The sequence below is a fragment of the Manacus candei genome, unplaced genomic scaffold (assembly GCF_025592945.1).
Source record: "Manacus candei isolate 608988 ecotype Guabito, Panama unplaced genomic scaffold, ASM2559294v1 h1tg000013l, whole genome shotgun sequence".
NCBI lineage: Eukaryota > Metazoa > Chordata > Aves > Passeriformes > Pipridae > Manacus > Manacus candei.
Genome location: NW_026138061.1, coordinates 3,966,264 through 3,984,828, shown reverse-complemented (window position 1 = coordinate 3,984,828; position 18,565 = coordinate 3,966,264). Strand labels below are relative to the sequence as shown.

Genomic DNA, 18,565 nt, shown 5'->3' with positions numbered 1-18,565 from the left:
GGTTGGAGAAGAGACCTGGGGTTATCCCGGAGTCCAGCCTGTGACCCGACGACTACACGTCAACTCGACCATGGCACTAAAGGTCGCGTCCAGTCTTTCCTTAAACACCTCCAGCCAGGTGACTCCACCACCTCCCTGGGCAGCCCCTTCCAATGTCTAATCACCCTTCCTGGAAGAAATTCCTCCTGATGTCCAACCTGAACCTCCCCTGGCACAACTTGAGGCCATTTCCTCTCGTCCTGTCCCTTACTCCCTGGGATAGGAGTCCAACCCCCACCTGGCTACAACCTCCTTTCAGACAGTTGTAGGGAGCAACAAGGTCTCCCTTGAGCCTCCCCCAGGCTGAACAGCCCCAGCTCCCTCAGCCACTCCTCATAGGATTTGCTCTCCAGACCCTTCACTGGCTCCATTGTCCTTCTCCGGACCTGCTCCAGCACCTTAATATCCTTCTAAGCTGAAGGGCCCAGGACTGGACACAGTGCTCGAGGTGTGGCCGCGCCAGCACTGAGTACAGGGCAAGAATCACTTCCCTGGTCCTGCTGGCCACACTGTTCCTGATCCAGGCCAGGATGCCACTGGCGTCCTTGGCCGCCTGGGCACACTGCTGGCTCAAATGGTGGGATGGCAGTGGGCCCGGCCCCGGGAGCCCCTCAGCCCCGAATGTCCCTAAAGTGCCCCTAAAGCTTTGTCACAGGGATCCTCTGCCAGCCATAAAAAGGCACGTTTGTGCTGCAGCCCCCTCGGGAGAGCCCAGCCCCGGTCCCTCAGTGTTTCCCCATGGCTGCAGCCTTGATCTGCACTGTCTGGGGATGGTGGCGCATGCTGAAGGACTAATGAGCTTTAATCAGAATTCCCAATTCTCTCAAGCGGGATACACAAGCCCTGTCTTTGCCGATATTACTGGAAACAGTGGGAAGTATTCCTGTAATTCTACCTCTGAGATCCATTAGAATATGTCCCTTTACAGGTGCCTTTTTTATTCTCTGCTAAAAAATTTTGTTGACCTTGAAGACTTTCTTTGGCCTTCAGAGCCTTTTTATGTGGCTGTAAAAATTACCTTCCAGGTATTGTTCCACCCATTAGGTGGTCCTTTAGTTCAAGAACTATTAAAAAGAAAAAAAAAGGAAAGAAATAAAGAAAAAAGAGAAGGGGAAACAAAGTTCCTTTTTGAGCCTGGGAGAAGTAGTGACTTAAAAACATTTCTGCTCTTCTTTACCAGTGATATCAAGTGGATTTGCCTGCTAAAACACAGCCTGTGGTTTTCAGCTGCCTTTATGCATAACCATAGATCAGAGTCATAGGAAAAAAAGGCATTTTCCTTTTAAATCCTCTTTCCTTCCTTGTGTATTATCACAGAAGCCACAGATACAGGGAGTAATAGAAACTTCAAGCTGCCTTGATTTTTCATCAGGAACTGTAGTGATAGGACAAGGAATAGTGGGTACAGATTAAAAGAGGGGGAAATTAGGTTAGATATTAGGAAGGAATTTTTCACTGTGAGGCTGATGAGATGCTGGAACAGATTGCCCAGTGTGGATGCTCCAGCCCTGGAAGTGTTCAAAGACAGGTTGGATGGGGCTTGGAGCAACCCGGTGACTGAGAGGTGTCCCTGTCCATGGCAGGAGGGTTGGGATCAGATGATCTTTACAGTCCATTCCAACCCTTGAACTTTCTACTATTCTATGATTTTTACTAAAAAAAAAATTACTACATTGAATTCAATGTGTAACAATATCTGCCTGTGTGAAACAGGGGCATTTCCCACCTCACCGCTTGTGGGAATTAAAAGCAGGTTCCAGGCCACAACTGAGATGGGCTTGTGAGCCTGTTGGCATCCGCCACGCTGAGATTTCCCACCAGTGTCTGCCTCCTGCTTCACCTGCTCGGGCTCAGCCTTTTTGTGAGCCTCACTTGTCCGTGGCTTAAGCCCTTGGAAGCCTTTCTATTGTATCCAAAGGATTTTGGATCAGACCACAGCAGTATTGCACAGGAACTTTCCTAAGCAATGCCCCAGCTAACAAAGCCAGAAATGTTGCCAGATTGCTAAAGGATTGTATTACAAAATCCATGGACATGGACATGTTTTAATCACATGCTGAAAGGCGTAACTCTGACCTAGTAAGTCTCCTCATGCCAAATAATAGGGGTCAGGGTTTAAAATTTGGAAAGGGTTTATTTTACTTACATTTGAAGATGGCTGAATCAGAGTGATTCAGGCTTGCCTGAATAATTTTACTCCTCAACGAAGTATAAAGCTGCTGAATAGAAATAACAGTATTTGATTTGAAATTAAAAACAATGTATATCAAGCAGCTCTGGGTACTTGATAATTCCCAGTAATCCAAATGAAAATATTTATTTGCATGAGGTGTAATTTCAAGAAATCAAACAATTTAAAACACCATTTAAGGAAACAGAATTCCCTGCCCTCCTGAGGCCCTTTCAACTTCATTTAATATTCTCATCTGTAAAGAGCATCTTAAATCTATTTTTGCAGTACAGGCTTCTGGATCAGAGGCAATGCTGTAGTACATATTTCTGTTGCTTTAAGGGCATGTGGATTAAATGGAATCCATTAAATGGATTTTCAGGTTTAAATACAAGTATTTACGGACATATTTTACAGATGTTATTTGGGCATGTGAGTGCAGTCACGGATATCTGCAAATTATTTTGTGCTTGAACACTTCCAGGTTGCAAACATTCCAGAAATCCTAGTGTTAGTAAGGCATATCAGATCAAATTAGTACATTTCTTACACATGTTCTTCAGAAAACTTGTTGCAGTGTTTAGGACTCCTACTTTTGATTTCAGTTCAATTAAAAAAAGTAAATATAAACTGGATTATCAGCCACATGGGATGCAGGAAGATGACACCTACTGGATACTTTTCATTTTGCAATTTGCACTACACACTTTCAAATGTGGAATAATAAACCAAATTCAGCTTTTTTACACTAGCAAACCTCTACTGAATTCACTTCAGTTATAGACACAAATGCAGGGAAATTTGGCATATTACTTATAGAGTTTAATGCAGTCTCCAGTTCTTTGTATATTGGGGGGTTAAATACTATTTCCAGTATATGGATATTAATGCTCCTATAAAAAAAAAAGTTCTCATGGCTGAGGACTTCTGCAATTTCTCGTTCATAACTAACACACAAATTAAGCAGAAAGCTCCTTCACTTGTCTGTATAGATTAACTGTTAAGGGCAAATAGTCCTGACTCCAGATGAAGGTTGTTCCACGTGTCACTGTGCCCGATGTACCTGCCCTGACTTGGTGTCAAGTGTCAAGCCCACGCCCATGACAAGGCAGCACAAAGAACAAGCCCTGGGGAGCTGTTGCATAATAAATAAGAACTTAACACTCAAAAAAATGCTTTCGGAATAATTCGAATCACCTCCTGTATCAGGCTGAGTCAGACAGGCCGAGTCTATGTCAATAACAAGCCACTGGAATTCTCTGAGATTCTGTATAGTATGTGGCAAAAGGTTGAGATTTTACTCTGTGTCACCTAAAAATGATTTTTGGGGTATTTTTGAGGGCTCAGAGAGGTCAAAATTCATATAATTTTTTTTTCAAAAGCTGTTAGTATTTTTCCATTTGAGATTTTTAGAGCAAGAGGAACGGCATAAATACAAATTATCAGTTGTGTAAGTCGCATGCCCTGAATTAACTGGACATAATGGAATCTTTGTTATCTTCCGGAATGGTAGAACTGTTTATTTTCTATACCAGTCTGCCGAGGCCAGGTTTAGGCTCTGTGCCCATATTTTATGGCCAAATCTAAAACCACTTTTTGGCAAAACAACTTTAGAGTTCTTAAAACTCCATTTGCTTAAGTGCTCTCATGATCCCATCAACCCAAAGGCTTTATTGGATTAACGCCAGCACTCACATTAGATATTGCAAGATCACATGGTCTTGTAAAAATCACACTTTTATAAATAAAAAGAATAAAAATGCAGGGAGGGTTTTAAAAGTATTGTCTTTTTTTTTTTCTAACTACCAGATCCTGAAAAACTAAATATTCACGATACCTTTGCCTTGACATACCACATGTAAATTTAGCCTGATTCAGTAACAATAACTTCTGTAAGAATGAAAACTGTTGGCTGCTAAGAAAAACAGTGCAAATGTGCAAGTCAAAATGCATTTTAGTTTGCAATGAATGTAGCAATCCATAGCTATTTCCAAATTTCATTTCTCTTTCCCAGATACCTTTTGCAGTTGATTCTCTGATACCATTTTTCATTCCCTGTATAAGAATAAAGCTCTGTACAGTATATCTTACATTTTGTTGTAACAGCTTTTTCATGACAGTCACTAAGGACGAGTGTGTTTTGGACTGAAACATAAAACAAAGACTCATGAAAGGAACCTCATGTGGATTTTCTTCTCCTAGGATGATATTCCAGCATAGAAGAAACCAATCTGCATTTTTTAAAAGCCAAATTTATCAATGTTTTATTAGTGTAGGCTGTGGTGGATTCAGCACCCAGCTGTGCCTGGGTGAAGCTGCTCGTTGCCTGCTGCAGAGAACAGTCTGTGCCATCAGCCCTGCCTGCAGCAGCATCCTGGCATTGTCAGCCTGTGCTCTGCGAGGACAGAGAAGTGCCAGCTCATGCAGAAAGATGCACAGACTCTCCGACGTTGAACAAGTTTGTCATAGACAGACTTTTGTGTGCAGCCCTTCCAAAGTGGTACTGGCAAAATATTTAAAGACCGAGGTATTGCTGCTTAATGTTCAATAGAAACAATTTGCACTCATGCGACTATTTTTAATATTATAATTAAAGACAGCAGTAATCTTTACACAAGAATAGTTTATATCTGTCTCTTCCTTCTGAAGAAAAAGAAAGCAAATCAAGGTAACATTTGAAAAGGTAAGGTGAAACCTGTAAATATTGTTATGGACATAGGGACCTTTTGAATATATTAAGAATTTCCATATAAAAATTAGTGTGGTTAAGATTAGTTATTGTATTAAGATTGGGTTTTATTCCTTCTTTACAGCTAAATGCCATGGGTTTGGATAGCATTTCTTAAAAAGTGTTAAGAAAGCAGAAAGCAATTTACTTAAAGTAAATATTTAGCAAAATAAATTGTTTTACACTTGTTCGTGTGAAAGATTGATTTTGATTTCTCATCTGCGTGAAGTGTCAATGTCTGTAACATATGAGCACTGCATCCAGCTCTGGGGTCCCCAGCACAGAAAGGACATAGACCTGTTGGAGCGAGTCCAGAGGAGGCCACCAAGGTGATTAGAGGGATGGAGCACCTCTGCTATGAGGAAAAGATGAGAGAATTGGGATTCTTCATCCTAGAGAAGAGAAGGCTTTGGGGTGACCTAATTGCAGCCTTCCATTACCTGAACAGAGCCTACAAGAAAGAAGGAGAGAAACTTTTTACAAGGGCCTGTAGTGACAGGGCTAGGAGGAATGGATTCAAACTAAAAGAGAGTAGGTTTAGACTACGTATTAGGAAGAAATTCCCTACCATGAGGATGGCGAGGCACTGGAATATGTTGCCTAGAGAAGCTGTGGATGCCCCATCCCTGAAGTGTTCAAGGCCAAGTTGGATGGGGCTTTACAATTTTCTTCAAAATTGTAGAAATAGCCTTTGGCTTTTGCCTTCTGGGAAAAAAAGGGAGATAAGAGAACAAATTGTACTAACAGTATTAGTTAATTAACAGTATAAATTGTATTCTCATTGGCATATTTGTCCCATTTCCTAACTCTGACCAGCACACTTAGCAAGGAGACAAGAGACAGACAAGGAACATGTCTAAGGACTGCAGCCCCCTCCTTGACATGTCTGCTGCTCTAGAAGGGATGTACACCTGCCACAGCCTCTTTTCTCTGTGGGGAGGCAGACATGGACAGCTCCATGGGGTTGCCAGCCAGGCCCTGCCCAGCTCCTGCCCAAGCTTAGGGCAGCATTCCCGTCTGGCTTTCTCGGCTTCAGACCCCCTCTGTGTCGGGGCCTTTGGGAAATGCACGACTTCAGATTGCTCCTCCCTGATCCTTCACCTCCACTGTTGTTGTTCTTTTGTTTTCCAGGCACTACATGGAGAAATGTCTGTCTTCCATAAGTCACCACACACACACATTGTGGCTCCTCCTGCAGAGGTTCACCTTCTTTTCCAGAGTTGCTGACTGTGTACTCCAGCCCTGATTTGAAGATATAACTAAGCAAGCAAAAAGAAAGAATGAATAAAGATCCTTTATTACCTTATTGCCATGTATCCCTTTGTCTCCTGCCATGGTTTTTTAGTGTTTGAGTGCATCTTGCTTGAGACAGGCAGTATTATATACTTGCCTGTTGGGTATCATCCCCTTTCTTAGCAGTTTTCCCAGTCCCCCTAATCCTGTTATTAATCCATAGTAGAAAAGATAGCAACCTTTACTATAAGTTACATACTCAGTAAAAACAATTCTAGAATGTTAAAGTAGTAAAATACATTAAAAGTATCTCTGAGCAGATGCTAGAAATTTGTCCTAGGAATTGATATGCTTTATTTCTCTGCATTTGAATATTAGTTTCTGCTCTGAAGCTGTTCTTGGCTATTACTTCTTATAATAGAATTTCAAGATCTATTTTTTCAAAGAAAAATGTGTCTGCTAAAACAGGTGGGAAGTTGGAACACCCTGACAGCTGGTGCAGCTCATTTTTTCAATTACCAGACAGCAGCTCAGAAATGGTGTGCCTGATTGAGAGGGAGAAATGCAAATGATTGTGATATTTTGTGTGGAGCACATGGAATAGCACATGCTACCATCAGAGCAGTTTCTCTGACCTCAGCAATGCTTTGTGTTAGCTGTAAAGGTAAGAAATAAAATGCAGATCCAGTGTTAATTTTTAACCTCATAAATGAAAATTTTTCCCTTTGAAATGACAAATTAAATAGCAGCTGTACATATAGAGCCTTGCCCTATATGTCGTTTTTTATAGCTAGTGAAAATAATTATGATTACACTCAACTTTTTTTCCCCTTACGAGGTGATGGGTGGCTGCATACAGGAAATTTGTACCACTGAAAGGAAAGATCTGGCTATTCTAATTCAATATATGCACAGCAAAGGCTTTGCAGGACTCTTTCTCTCAGATATTTAGTAACATTTGGAATGCAATTGTAGAACCCCTGAATTACAAAGTGAAATAACAAAAGGCAAGGCAAATTCCTTCAACTTGGGGCTCAACATTCATTTTTACCATTTGTGCTACTTGTTTTGTGAAAGAGGAAAGTGGAGAGAATCAGAATTTTACTGGAAACTAGATATACCACTAGCAGAAAATGTGGTCTTCTGAAAAACCCTGCCTCGAAGAGGAAATCCCATCTGTGGAAACACCAGTCTTCCTGTCACTACCAAGCCTGCCAGAGCTTGCCTCTGCTTCTCAGTAGAACTATGTTCACTATTTCCAGTCTTGAGCTTTGCACTCTAATTCCCAGTCTCCCTGAACTCCAGTGTCAGTACAAAGCCTTGGCAGAAAAAATTGCAGTGGAAAAGCTCTATTTTCTGAAGTCACATACAGGACAATCCTGCCCCTGGTTCCCCTGTCCTCTGCATATACAGTCCCAAATGGGAAAGAATAATTTTCTGGTTTTATCTGATACAACACACTTCTCAGGATGATTTCAGTCTTCAGAAGAGCTGATCTGGGAGATATATGTTCACAGACAACATGTGGGGGATAAAAGGAGAGAGAATGCAGAATTACACTGGAAACTAGACATGCCATGGCAGAAAATGTGATCTTCCTGGAAGATCCTCCCTGGTTGAAGAGGATATCAAGGTGACATCAAAAACTACCACTGGCTTTGATTACAGCTGTATCAAATATTTGTGCTCGAACCTGATCTGCACAAACTCTGCTCAGCCCCACCTTCCACTGTAATGTTGGTGTTTAATAAATATTCATGAAAACTGTAATTCCAGTTTTGACCAACACTAGTTTCCTATAAAAGCCACTGAAACTTGTGATTTAAATGTAAAAGCATCATAATAATATTAACTCCTTTAGACTTTGAATAAATAAAACTCTCAGTATATTTACAGGTATGAAGATCGAAGAAAAAACTCATGCACATCCCTATGAATCAGAGACAAGTTTTGCACAGCTTGAAAGATAAATTCTTCTGTGATAGGGGAACTTCATATCCCAAAGCAAAATTTAATTTCAACCTGTTTGTTTGGTTGATTGTGTTAACAACTGGAAAAGCCCCTGCAGTAGACACTTGAGAGTGTATTTCCAGCCAGCCTTGTGATGTTTGGTGTCCTGGCCAGAAGATGGCAAGCATGTTTTGTGGGAGAAGGGAAGTGTGCCAGGCAGACAGGTGTTCTGGTGTTGTAAGAATCAAATAATTCACAGTCAAGACTAGAAACATTAACATTATTTACATGATCCCTGTACTGGTTGAACTGTAAGACAACAAAAGAGGAAAAACCTGCAGTAACTTACAGCTGCATCTGCAGAGGGGGAGGGAGGAAGTGCTCAGGGAGGCAAAACCCTCTGACCCCACTGGCATCACTTATGTGGGATGTGATCCCGAGGGACACAACAAAGTGCCATCCTTGCACCTGTGCTGCCCCCACATTTGGTGTCTCGCTGTGTAAGAGCAGTTCTGAAACAGACACAATAACCCCATCAACAGTACCCAGCATCTCCTCCCAGCTCTTGGCTTTCTGACCCACCATCCTCTCTCACAGCAGGCAGGAGATGTCTTTTCTTGCCTTGTGAAATGACAGCGAATTACAATCTGCTGTTAATTATTTGCTTTGCTCTGCTACTATTTCCTTCTTGCCTTCCATACCTTTGGCACAGGGAGGGGCATGGACTGGAATGCAGTGAATTTAGATACTGCTTTACAGCCTGACACTTCTCCCTTTCAGCTACCAAAGACTGGCAATTCCCGAATCCTTTCCAGAATGGCAAGCAGTCCTTTTACTTTTTTAGAAGTAAAATAATTCTGCCTGGTGTTTCAGCCACAGGTAACTGGATAAAGCTCTTAGTTTCTCAACTCATTTTTTGAGTTGGCTGGAAGTGCAGATTCAAGAAAGCAAAGTACCTGCTTCCAGCAGGGGCTGAACATTCAGTTTCTACAAAGTTCCTGATCACTGACCTGCCATTCCCCAGTGTGGAAATACTCTGCATTCATAGAGAAGACTAAGCTGAAGGAATACACATATTCCTTAGGGGAAAATGTCATGATGCTCATAATATTTCTGAACTTATAGGAGATCATGTCACAGTTCTGGACCAGGGCTGCAAGAAGTGTGACTTTAGACCAAGGAGCCTTACTGTAGTTGTTTAGTAAAGTACTCTGCTGTAGCAGGGAGCTGAATTGCTGGCAGTGATTTTCATTTGTAGGCTTTAACTGATCTTTCAGACGTCCTGGGCACAGGTCACTGGTTCCCCTAAGGGTCGGGGCGGAGGTCTTGAACTTAATTACATTTTGTAATGGCAACTGTAATAGGGAGCAAAGGACAGGGTTGTGAAGAGATCAGGCAATATTAGACGTTTGTCAAAGATTTTGTGGTCAGACCTGTATCGCTCTGATCTGGCTGCGCTGTCACAGATGATTAATTTGATTACTTGTAGATGTACATTTTCAACAGGAGATTCAAAGGCACAAAACATTTTCCGCTGCTGTGAACTGTTTTGGGGGTGGATTTGGGGGCCTCAGACAACATTTCACTTGCATCGTGCACACACTAAGCCACTGTGGTGGCTGTGAGCAGTGGCACACAATGAGCAGTTTGAGTATTCCTGATGCTTGAATTGGAATCATTGGACCAGGTCATGAGGGCTACATTCAGTTACAGACCAGACAGAGAACAGATCCCCTGTAAAAGGTTCTGTTTTCCATCATTGCACAGGGTGGGCTCAAACATTAATGCTGCCCAAACACTCCAATCACTTTGGACGCAGTTGGACTCAATGATCTTGGAGGTCTTTTCCAACCTTAATGACTCTATGGTTCTATGACCTTGCTTGCAGTGGAGCTAAGGAATGGGAAAGAATTTTTTGGAAAGAAGGCTGATGCAAACAAAATAGAACATACCACAAAAAGGGGAAAGGGTTTTTTTCGCATGCGTTCCCGTTATGGCTAACACTTTTATTAACCTGATTTCCATATGCATATTCTGAGCAGCCAGGTATGTCACAAATGAGGAATGAAACAGAAATTTTAGATATATCACTAGTCAAAAGTGTGTGAGGAAATGATACAGGAAAGATAAATTTCTTCTGCTTATTTGAAAATACAGCAGCTTTACAAGAAGTTTCAAATATTCCTGTCAAGGAAGAAGGCATTACCCCCTCATCTCCATTACTTCATTTAAGGAAAGATTTATTTCTTTTAGTTATAAGCACTGCAGCCTTCAAACCAAAACATATTCATATACATGTTGATTTTTTTGAGGAAAAAGTGCCCAGCAGGGATCACATTTTCTGCATTACCTTTGACAGCAGGAAAAAAGCAGTTGACATAATATGCAGAAAAGGATTATTTAATTAGGTATTACAGAAAGCTTTCCATCTCCAAAGGTGGCTCAGCACAGTGCTGAGCTTCCTAGTGATCTGTGGAAATTCCACCATTGATGGGTTTTATAATAGCATGGTAGAGAAATAGCTATGAATACTGATTTTAATACCTTGCATCAGTGTGTTGGTTTACTGAACATTCATAATTAATATCTATATAGTAAATGATGAAGTGTTTCTAACTTATGTATTGTGCCATCATGATGTGCTCTGTTCTGTTCTGTTCTGTTCTATTCTAATCTATTCTATTTAACAGCACAGCATTGTTGCATGGTGCATTGAATTGGAAAAGGCATCCTGCTGGAAAAAAATGTGGAAGGAAAAAAATATTTTCCTTCTCCTGGTTGGGCATTTCCTCTGTCCAGCTCAGTGTTTACACACAAGCCATGTGCCAGGACTGCTTTTGAAGAAATATTCCTGGAATTGCACCCTCGGTTTTCCCCAGTCTGGCATGACAATTCCTACAAAAGGATTTATTTATGCTGTGTTCTCCTTTCTGAGAGCCAAATTTTTGGCCCCTACACAGAGCCTTGTTAAGCTGTGAGAAACCTTTTCAAAGTTGTGATGGATGATTCCAGGAGCAGCTTTGGCTCCTGAACACCCCCTCCTACTATTTCAAGGTGTTTTGGCCAGGGTGTCCCAGTGCTGATGTATGAGTCACGCTGTCTCTGCTCAACCACCTCTGAAATCCTTCCAGGAAGAGATAATGTGGAGGGCTTACACTGGCTTTAGCAAGATTTGGGCCAGCCTATCTGGGTAAACTTTCTTGATCTGTTTGAACCAATGGAATTCTTTGCTGCTGGTGAAATGAGTGGTTCCTTGTTTTATCCTTGGCCTCCTTTCATCCCAGCATGGAGCTCATGTAGCCACTGTGTGGCTACACAGTGAACCAGACTATGGACCGAGCATCCTTCTCCCCCACACTGGCTCCAAGATTACTTTCCTGATTTGCATTACCCCTTGAACACACGATTGCAACTGCTGGCCTGAGGAAGCAGATGGGAATCACACACCAGAAACAGGGGTAAGGACAGATCCACCTCACTGAGCAGTGGTGGACATCCTTTGAAAACTCGTCTACACTGTTTTTCATAATCAATGTCCCAAAAACTTGCAGTTCACATATGGTAAAGACGGTAACTGTAGGATCTAACAGCTTTAGTAGCTTTTCCATTATCTCTTGGGAGTCAGGATTGGACTTTTTAACAAAAGCAAAATATTGAAATAAACCCAGCCCCAACCCTGGAAACCCTCATTAATCCCTTTTGGTGAGGCTCTTCACATGAAAAAAACATGGTCTGACTGGCTCATACTCTTAACCACACGTGTCTGTGGTGATGGTGGGAGGGAGGAGAAAGCCATGAAAAAAGCTTAGTAGAGCAGATTTTGGAGTAATGCATCTGACTATCGAGGGCTGAGTGGCCCATCCTATTGTTATTCTCTCTCTTGGAGCACTTTGTTTGCATTTATTTTTCCCTTTAAGCCTGTCTAAGAAGAGCAGCTGTCATGACAGGAATGTTTTTCTTCTTGTGTTAGAAAGACAACAGCTGTAAGAATTAGGAATGTGCCACTGGAAAATGATTCATAGGTATGTGTGTTTATGAACTTTGCATATTCCAAAGACAAATTAATCTCTAGAAAATACAAAGTAATTGTAGCCATTGCCCAAAGTCTGTTATACAGGGACCACCTATAGTGTTGGTATCATTCCATCTTTGTTCAGCATTCTAAGAGCCATTTTGAACCACCTATTCCTGTTCCCACCTAGTTATGTTGCCAGATTTAATCAATATTCCATTTCTGTCAAGATTTTTGTCTCAGCAACTGGCACAATACACTGTTTTTACCTTTTCATCTTTTAGATTTTGTGTATTGGAATAACATCCATAATTTATGGAATGGAATAACATTTAGCCATAAGGACAAATTATCAGCTGTTGCCAGACTGTTGAGCTCAGTGGAATTAAGGAAACCAGCTGAGTCCATGAAATGAGGAAAGTTTCTACAGAGCTGGCATTATTTTTCTTTAATGACACAAAAATCAAGCAGAGGTGTCTAAATCTAAATGTTTTTCTTCAGCTCTTGGGAGAAAATGGTAAGAACTACAGCCTTGTTTTTTCTACTGTAACATCAGGCATTGCATTAATAACAGTAATTTGTATAAATTCTAGCAATACTGTGGCAGGCACTGCATGGTCTGCAATCAGTGCACATTCAGTTCATTTCAGATGGAAGCTTCCTGGGGGTGATCTCACCTCAGTCAATGAAAATCGACTGAACTGAGGGATAGGATTTAGAGCTCTTTTGTTTGAAATCAAGCCTGACAGGACCTTATGTTTCTAATATAGACATCATAGAGACAGATGACAAGCATTACTTAAGCGAGACATAAATATGTGGTTCAGAGATGATGATTTTCTTACCTGTGGTAGTTCTGAGCCTTCAGTGCTCATGCTGTCCAATGGAAACTCCACAGCTTTCAACAGATTCCTTCGTTTTCTGAAAAATCTCCTACTACAAGTCCTCCTTCTCCTGTTGTATTCTGCAGTCTGTCATCCACCACTGACACCCATCCTGGTCATCATTCCAGTCACTATCAAATCTTAACAGCTCTTTTAAAGGAAGGAATTAAAAATATACATGCATTATACCATATAAAACAATCAGATTTGAAAGCATTTTCCTCTGTAGCTCTCATATTTCCGTGTGCTCTTTCTCCATTACACTTAATATAACTACACTTTTAAAATATATGGTGTGCAGTACATGCAAACTTCAATGAAATACAAGATACACATTGTGAGCTCTCTGACAGTTACAACAGCCAGTGGAGCAGAGAATTACAGGTCATCTAAACCTGGCTGGGATAAAAGTGTTAACCAGTAGCACATAGAGAACATTCCTGGGTTGGCCTAGGGGGATTAAACAACATGAGCTGATTATGCTAATTTTCTTCATCTCCTAATGTCTTTGGATTGCTTCACTGAAGTTGAAAGAAAAATTCCCAGTGATTTATGTGGAAAGATATTTTACCCTTCATTTCCCAGAAAGATGTCTGCTTTATATGGTAAATACATTAAGTATCTGCACAGGATAAGTATGAATTTGTTCTCTGCTCAACCAAACACTTTGTGTGCAAGAACTTAGAATACAACAGTAAATGCTGTGTTCCACAAAGCTGAGTTTGCCTCTAATCAGCCACTGCAAAGTTCAATATACTGTTACTTTCTAGCAGCACATACCAGGCAGCTTTTCACTATGATGTAAGAGAACCAAAGTGAGTCATTTATTCTCTTTGACTGCACAATTTCTCATTCAGCCTGTTTTCAAACTCATCTACTTTTCACATTATTTAAGCAATTAACCATATGAAACCTTTTGTTCTCATTTTTCTGTTCCCAAAAAGTAATATTCCACCAGACAAGTCTATTAAATTCCCGTTCTGGGACACATTATCACCTCTGCAAGCATGTACACAGAGGTGGTTGGAGCAAGGACCAATTTGCTGTTCCTAAATGTCCCCCACTTCCATGTGTGCTTAGACATCATTAGAGATGATAAATAAGGTAATAAAATAAGCTGAACTGTAACCAGGAAGAGAAAGAAAACCTCCTTCCTTAGCTATTAGCAGCTTTTTACCATCCTCTTCAATCTTCACTTATGTAAAGCTGGAAGATTAGCTTAAGCAAGCAGTTGCAGCAAGAGATGGGAGCCAGCAGATTTTTAGGATTAATTTAGCCCATAATGGGCTAATGAAAGCAAATGCTTAGCCTCTCCTAATCATTTTAAGAATGCTCCCATAGCTGAGTGCAATGTATGACATCTTAGTCCCTTGAAGTAATGAGAATTTTGCAACTGAATTCACCGGAGAAGGATTTTGTATTAATGTCTCCCTCCATTGCTACCACTTGTTTTGCCTGCTGGAGCCAGCTCTGACAAGGTCATTCTCCTGGGGGAGGATGAGAGGGTTGCAGCTTCAGCTCTGACTCTTGATGGTGCAGTGTGGTTCCATGTCACTTGATGAACACCTTCCTCCTCTGCTCCAGACCAGTGTAATGGCTGCACACAGATCTGTGTCAGGGGAGGTTTAGGTTGGATATTAGGAAAAGGTTCTTCACCCAGAGGGTGACTGAGCACTGGAACAGGCTCCCCATGGAAATGGTCATAGCATCAAACCTGACAAGAGTTCAAGAAGCGTTTGGACAATTGTCTCGGGCCCATAGTGTGATTCTTGGGGCTGTCCTGTGCAGGGTTAGGAGTTGGACTCATTGATCCTTGTGGGTCACTTCCAACTCAGGACAACCTGTGGTTCTAATGCCTCTCGCCCATCGTCTTCGTTAACTTGTCAGGTGTTGCAAAAACTGAGTTGGCTGAGGCTTGTTGACATGAGAGAAAACCAAACCCTGCTGAGGCTTTACTTGCTTTTAAAATAGAACCAAGGCCGTGGAACAAGCCCAGTGGCTCCCAGGTGGTAGCAGAGCTCTGTGGCACAGTGCTCTGCAGCTGCACCAGCTGTTTGGGCTTTGAAGGCTGGTGATAGAAGCAGATCTGAGTTGTGTCATTAGCTGTGTCCACACTGGTCTGTTGGGTGGCTTCTGAAGAGTGGAGTCACCAGTCTGCACTGGTCAGCTTCAGATATGTCCCACACAAGCTTCTGCATCTTCTTAGTCCTTGCCCAGGCTCTTCATCTCAGCTACTGCAGGCTGGGACTAAGGTCTGAAAGACCTCTGGCTGGAATTCTCCTTGATCCTGTATTTCCACTGCCCATCCAGCATCACAACAGAAGTAATTGTATGCAACAGCCTCAGCCTTCTGAGATGACTGAAAAAAAGAGGTTGATCATTCTTTGTTGTAACATGTGGTTGATCTTAACTGTGAATAAAATTTTTACAGAGGCAGCTTTATCTGTGCCACAGATACTATCCTGTGTAATGTACCATTTTCCAGTTCCTCTGTTACTTTCCAAGAAATAACTACTTAAACCACTTCAAGTAGTAAGAATAAATTTGCATAAAATCCTACTTTTTTTTTTAAATTATATGAGTTACTAATACGATATCACTGACTTTAAAACAAGCTTCATGATAGATAATAGAAGAAATTTAGAGTAAATTAATTTAGTATGGGATATTTCTGTCAGACAAGCAGGAAAACATTCCACCAGTTTAGAATCTCTAAAACTGAATGTCCAGAGCAAAAGCTGAGAAAACTGCTTTCTTCTTTCTCCACAAGGGTGTCCTAAAAACTAACAGGAACTATGATAAAACTGAACAGTCTCATTTTCACATATAATCAAAATTTGTCTTCTGGGTTTGAATTCAGCTGAGGTATTAATGAATATCTTCATAACATCAAAAACTAAGCCTGAAAAACTGCATTTTAGTGGGATCTTCCTGATTCTGATGAGAGAACACAAAAAAAAATTTGGCAAAGACAGTCCAACATTAGAATATATTCAGGGCAAGGAAATTTAGAGGGCAGCAAGTTTGAATCCCTCAGTACAAAAGCTTCTGAGTTTCATAATAATTAATCAAATCTTCATAAAGGTATACCATTCCTTTCAGCCCACAATACACAGCAAAATTAAGAATGTTCGAAGACAGTTAATGGCAAAGGTACCAGGAACCTTCACAGGAAAAATATTGACAGTAGGTTTCACTCCCCCTCACCATCTTTCTTCCTCCAGAACTGACAAAAATAACATGAAATGTTAAGCACAACATCAATATAATTCAAGGGTGATTTGCTGTTCCTAAAATATTTGTAGCCACATAAACCACCAGTTTACATATTATTGCCCGCACACGTGTCTGGCTGACCATGCAGGCAAGCCAAAAGATATTTCTAAATCCAGCTGTTTCTCTTGATGCTGCAGGCCAGAAGTGCGAGTGGAGTGGGTCATCAGAGAAGACCTCTGGTGTGCTGGTGGGGTTGCTTCTTTAGATGCAATACTGAGGCTTGAAGTGTGGGAATGAAAAGACACAAAGTAATTGGCAAAGTCAGTGAATGCAGGAAGAAGGGGGAAAGGAAGCTAATGGAGCTTCCTGCAAGGTTGTGAAGTTGGGAATGAGAAATGTTATATTAATGAAGATGATGGTGAAAAGGAAGTGCTCTAAAAAAGGAAGAAACAAATGACACCCAGTTTAGAAAGTGTGGGTGGCAGGAAGAACAGTGATACCATTAGTCACAGATAAAAGAAGTGAGGGGACAAGACTTAAGAAAGATGCTGAGTTCAAACACTGTGTCTATGCAGTTGCCTAAAGACAGTCAGTGATAGAATCTTCTTGTGTGTCAAGGAGAGATAATTATCTTCATTCATGAACTTCAGAGGTTTCAGGAAAACTTTCCCTATCATTTACAGATGCAAGATGGAGTTATATAGCAGGAACAGATGAATTTGGGATAATTTTACAGACAGTTTTGAGCTTGCACTCCTTTAGCTCCTTTAGCAATATCAGCAAGCACAAGCATTTGCTCCTTGTAAAATAATGTAGATTTCTCCCACATCTGTTGAGGATATGATCTTCCAAACTTTATTCTCTACAAATCACCATCTCCTGACTACATAAAAATAACCCAGTGGAAAATCTCTATTAAAGTTAAGAGCACATGTTCATCGTCCCAAAATCTCCATTATTATCACAAGCATAACATATGTCAGGTAAAGTAAATGGGGAAGAGGGGAATTTCCAAATTTTCATCAAAAGACCTGTCTTTGTGTGTCACTGTAAGGCACATTGCACCCTTTTTATTTGTGTTTTATTTGCGTTGTATTATTGTGTTTATATGTGAATACATATTTTCTTTGGACAGGGTTGACAGCTTTTAAGATTGTGATTTTCCTGTACTGAAGACCACTTACAGAAGTTGCTCTTCCTTTGCCTGTATCTGTCTTGTATGGGATTTATTGTTTATACTCCCCAATGGAAACCATAAGGACCCTAAAAATGAATTAAATTATTAAATCATATTCTTCTCTGTCACCCTTTACCCAAAGCTCTGCTTTCCCTTGCTAGGCTCTACGTGCTAGAGCTGTTCTTCATCAGCTTCACAAGGAGCTGTGCTGCCCCAGGTTTGAGGAAAGACCCACTGAGTTTAGTTGTGTGTCTGCCTGGAGATGAGCTTTAGATCTAAATTAAATAACCAGCTGAGAAGGGTGATTTCAGCAAAGAGGTAGAGATCACCTTGCTAATGAGACCTCATTTAGCATGAGAAGAGAATGTCTGTGTGACCAGAACAAATCTGACCCTCTCTAAGGATGGTAGAAAAGACTGTGAGTTGATCAAAACAAGACACTGTACGTTTGTGCTTAACATCTCTGTTGCTAAAGAGAGGTGGTGGCCTCTGGAGAACTCTGTATAGAATGATGGCAAAGCTGAGATTACATCACGTAGATGTAATTGCTACTATTAGTTTTCTAAAACCCACTGCACACTGGGGAGATGCTTCCTCAATTTTAAACTCAGTAGGGGATATTGTGTAGACAAAGCTTTAGTGCCTTATAAGCCATTTTTAGAAGGTTTTCAAGCCAATTCAGGCTGCTTGGCACATGACCTGCAGTGGGACTTCAATGGCTGTAAAAGCAGGATTAGCTTGTCCCAGGCTGGGCTACATGCCCATGTGTCAGATCACAGAAGGTAAGCCTGCATCACAGATCATGATGCAAATCTACAGCTGAGCGCTTTGGCTTCTGGGAGGGCTGCCCCTACACAGCAGCTGCAGCTGGTAAAGAGCTCCCAGATGCAGCTGGCAAACAGACCACAGCACCCAGCTGGGGTCAGGGGCAGGAGTGAGCAGATGCAGCTACACAGGAAGCTCCTGACCTGGAAGTGCCACAGCATAGGATGGTGAAAAGGGAATCAAGTGAGTAAGTCTCACATGCAGTGCATGAGACTGGGCAGGTCTTAAATCAGTGATTCATTGTTAGGTGTTTTCACTGCTTGTAAAATAAAGTGAAAGCACCTCCTTCTAGAAAGAATTAATTCACTGGGTTTTATCTGCCCCTTTAGAA

General features: G+C 41.2%; 1 long non-coding RNA gene across 1 annotated transcript; it reads right to left on the bottom strand.

Annotated features, from left to right (window-relative positions):
• Positions 1 to 1,678: 1,678 nt before the first annotated feature.
• On the bottom strand, positions 1,679 to 13,336 carry LOC127467080 (uncharacterized). The gene is made up of 2 exons (XR_007902968.1): positions 12,978 to 13,336; positions 1,679 to 6,196 (listed from the first exon to the last, which is right to left on the bottom strand). It is a non-coding gene; the product is annotated as an uncharacterized LOC127467080 (long non-coding RNA).
• Positions 13,337 to 18,565: the final 5,229 nt, after the last annotated feature.